General features: G+C 42.2%; 1 protein-coding gene across 2 annotated transcripts in view; it reads left to right on the top strand.

The window, feature by feature from the left end:
- Window positions 1-1,668: 1,668 nt before the first annotated feature.
- The window catches only part of Grem2 (gremlin 2, DAN family BMP antagonist), a 126,891-nt gene continuing 124,387 nt past the window's right edge, over window positions 1,669-4,172 (top strand). The window contains exon 1 of one of the 2 annotated variants that reach the window (XM_029570788.1): window positions 1,669-2,051. The gene's annotated coding sequence lies outside the window, so the exon portion shown is untranslated. The remainder of the gene's footprint in view (window positions 2,052-4,172) is intronic. The other variant, XM_008847788.3, reaches the window with a different exon arrangement.

The following is a 4,172-nucleotide window of genomic DNA, read 5'->3' as shown; positions in this document are numbered from 1 at the left end:
AAAGTCCCAATAAGGGATCCTGTTTCCAAAAATAGGTGGACAGTTCCAAACTATACCTGAGGTTGACCTCAGGCCTCCACACACACATATGTACCCACACACATACATATATCCATGTATCTGTACAAAGATATATTAATGAACATGGCAATACATTTTAAACATATGTGGATAATAAATCCATTTTCTTCTACATTTTTAATGATTGCAAATCTGTTTACCCCAAGTTCTATCTCCAAGACAAGAGTCCCCATTCTCTCTAGTATCTCTTACAAATTACAGTACTCAGAATCAGGGCGTTATCTGCTGTCTGGGATCCATGCCAATTTGTGAATGTTTTCTGTAAAGAGTACCACATAGAAGTAAAGAGTGGGGCACTGTGATGCTTGTAATGAGTGGAAAATAAAATGGGAGTGTTTGCCACTAAATCTGCATGGCAATCCATTACTGTACATACGGAGATGCAAGCGTTGTGCTATGACCAATGACCAGGTCATTAACAACAGCTATGGGCTTAATGAACTGTACTATCTGAGAAATGTCTTTGGTTAAGAAAAATAAAGTCTTTTTAAAGTAGCAAATAGTGGGAAGGATAAAGAACATCAACTCGTGATTTGTTTTCCATTAATCACTTAGTTGATTAGACATAAAAATGTCCTTTAAATCATCTTCTTTTGCTCTTCATTAACTGGATGAAAGAAAGTTTGAATTATTCCCTAAAATGAAATTTAAGGTTCATCTATGCTTTTATTTCAAAGGCAAGGTCTTGATATGTTACCCAAGCTGTTCTAGAACTCAAGGTCCTCCTGCTTTGGCCTCCCAAATTCTAAGATTACAGGCGTGTTATCCGTATCCTTAAGTTACTCATGAATTTACTTACACCACTGTCTTCTTAGTGACATTAAGAGCTACAATGAGCCCAGAAAGTAGTAACTTAAAAAAAAAAAATAATGACATGGTTTGTTATTCCTTTTATTGTTGTTTTTCAACAGACTTTTCCTTGAGGTGACTCAAGTCTCAGTGCTGAGGTGGGGTTAGTCAATACCTAAGAATACTGCAAAGGAAGCTAGCTAGCATCACTATGAGCTGGTCCCACATTTCCAGTCCAGGAGTGTGGTTGGTCCATGCTCTCCCTGCATGGTGAGGAATCTGATTTATGTTAAAAATCACTGCGTTCAATAAACAAAAATTAGGGTAATAATCACCAAAGTGCTAATTGGAACAGAAAACAAATTCAATCGTTGCAAGTTTTGCACGGAGTTCATTCAAGATTTTATTATTAAACTCACTAAGGCCATTAGGCTCAGCTTGCTTTTTAATTTCCCTGGCTGGCTTGTTACTCAAAACAAAAGGATCCTGAGTCTGCCTGTGCGCACGTGGGTGTGTGTTTGTGTGTGTGTGTTTCTACATTCTTCACATTGTGAGCCCACCCTAAAAAGAAGGAAACAGGTCTGAAGGGAATAAGTGGGGTTTGCGGGTTAAGGGGATTGTGGCTTTTTCTACATAAACAAGAAGGTTTGGACTGGAAGTCTGCTAAAAAAAAAAAAATGTTAAGAGCTGACCACAAGGTTGTAAATCCACAGACTGGAAGGAAGAAAAGAGAAACACAGCGGGGGACTGAAGTGTGTGTGTGTGTGCGTGTGTGTGTGTGCGCGCGCGCGCGCGTGCGCGCACTGTGGGTTAGATGAGAAGCAAGCACAGAGTGAAACAGAGAAGGAGGGGGTGACTGGTGTGATTTGTTTGGTGTTCAGAGCCAATAGAAATCCCAGCCTGTGGTACTATCCCCACGCAGCGCCGAGAGGACTCAGAGCTGTCTCCAGCTCCTTCCACATCTGCAGGCACGGCCAGCACGCGCTCCGCCCTCTGCGCTCCGCTCCTCGGTTCCACACACCCCTACGCTTCCCCGGCCCCGCCGGAGCCCGGCTGCGGGCAAAGCTGCCAGCAGCCCCGGATCCAGCTCCCACGCGGCTGTGGATCTTGCAACTCACACAGAACCGAGGGACAGGGAGACAGACCGAGGACCCGAGGAGGCTTCCATCCAGTCATTGCAGGTACGCAGCTTGACATGACCTGACCGGCACAGGTTTCTGACTTCTGCTTTCCCCAAGCACCCAGCTTGGATTCACCTCAGTCCCCGGGGCTGACCAGCGCAGAAGCACTGAGAAAACGCCTCTCCTGATTGCTCCTGGGTAATTACAGCTGCTGGCGTGTGCTTGGGGGTCACCAGGTGGATTTACCTACTGGATTCTGTGTAGGTGGAAAGCGTAACCTTTAAGCTTGACCGCGATCTCTTTCTTTTTAAAATAACATCAGTGCCTGCACAACAACGTGCAGGCTACCTCTTGGTGACCTCCATCATAACGAAGACCCACAGCCAGTCAAGCATCTAATTGCTTAGAAAGCAGGCTTTGAATATTGTTGAATACTGTCCGTTTACCTACCGGATTAGTGTGCTCCCTGTGGAAATAGGAGCCACGTTGGACTTAGGCATGGAGTTGAATTTTTAAGCATATGGCTACAGTGGTATAACCTCATGGGTGAAATATTGCAGTGTCGTTATTCTGTGTTTGAAGGAGAAAAAGAGAGAAGGGAGAGCGATATTTTAACACGTCGTTGTCTGTGTGCTTTACCTTTATTCATTAGCAATAATCCCGCCAGAGGTAAAATCTTTATTGGCCAAGATACTATTCCCACCAACTCTTAGGAGTTAAAAATGCATTTGTCTTTTACACCTCAGACAGGATGAGTTCCAAGACCTCATATTATGTTAAAAACCTGTGAATTGATTTTAATACTCAAGAGACTGATGCAGGAGGATAGGATCCTGGGTTCAATGGCAGCCTGGGTTACGTTGTTTTTTCAAAAATGAATTTGAGAACTTCATAGTAAATATGTAAGGAAATGACAGTTTAGCTTGGTTTTATTTAATCTTCAAACTGATTGATTTTTGTATTTATTGCTGAGGTGAAAGTTTTGTGGGAGCAAAAAGCAAAATAGCTATTTTCCTGGGATTTCGCCATGTTTGATTCAGAATTTTGAAGATAGTTATGTAATTTTTTCCCATGTTGATTACTTATGATTAAATTAACGTTGCTTAATCAGTTCCATCTTCCTGGAAGAAGCAGAGGGACTGTGTAAAAGCTCAGATACAAGGTTGGGGATTGTTGTTCCGGCAGTGCTCATGTGCTGACACTGAGCTGCTCCTCCTGAGGTCTTTTCCTGTAGTGGAGATTATGCAGAGTGGGGTTCTAGTTTGGCACTCCGGCTCAGCAGGTGCAGGAGCAGTCTTGGCATCTGAATGGCCTCTTCTCTGTGAGTTCCTTGGTAGGTCCTATGCAAGCCATTCATTGATGATTGACAGTCCACTCACCCCCTGCGTACCTGAGTTTTAGAGCCTCCCTTATCCCAAATCTTGTGCCTGGCCAAGCAAGATAAGGAAGTTATAAGAAAGGTATTTGCTTTGCATATCACCATGGAGAATTTAAGTTGGCCCATATTTTTTTATCAGATGAATGAGTTCTTTCGTCATTAAGAAGAATGCATGCGTAGCTATACTGTGGAAATACGCAAATGTCACATTTTTGCCCTTTGACTAATGTGAATGATTGAACAGAGCATTTTAAAAAAATCCTGACAAAGAGTAGATGTACCAGGTGAATGCGGTATTTAAGAAAGAACAAATTTTATACATAAATACTCTCATTTTGCATCACCAGAGAGAGTGTTTACTAGTCAAATACATGCAAATCAATGAATTCAACTAGTGTATTTGTAGTTACAAGAGCATTTTTAAATTTAAATTTTATTACTTATATGTGTGTGTCCATTTGCATGTGTGTGTGTGCATGTGTGTGTGTGTGTGTGTGTGCGTGCATGCATGATATGTATGAGTGCTGGTCTCTGTGTGGATATCAGAGGAAAATTTTTGGGAGTTGGTTCTCTCCTTCCACAATGAGATCCTGGGATCAAACTAAGATCTTCAGGTTTGTATAGCAAGCATTGTACGTGCTGAACCATCTCACCAGCCTGATGGTTTTATTATGAGCATTTGTCAATCTTCTGTAACTCATTTGTTTCTTGCCACTCAAACTCTAAAGCAGTGTTCGGCGTGTTGGCATTGACTAAGTAAGTGGGTGAGAAACTGAAAGCACTCACTCTGTAATATATATATA

The sequence above is a fragment of the Nannospalax galili genome, unplaced genomic scaffold (genome assembly GCF_000622305.1).
Source record: "Nannospalax galili isolate Female #2095 unplaced genomic scaffold, S.galili_v1.0 scaffold604, whole genome shotgun sequence".
Taxonomy (NCBI): Eukaryota; Metazoa; Chordata; class Mammalia; order Rodentia; family Spalacidae; genus Nannospalax; species Nannospalax galili.
Note: the sequence above shows the minus strand (reverse complement) of the source record. Positions and strands in the feature narration are given on the sequence as shown.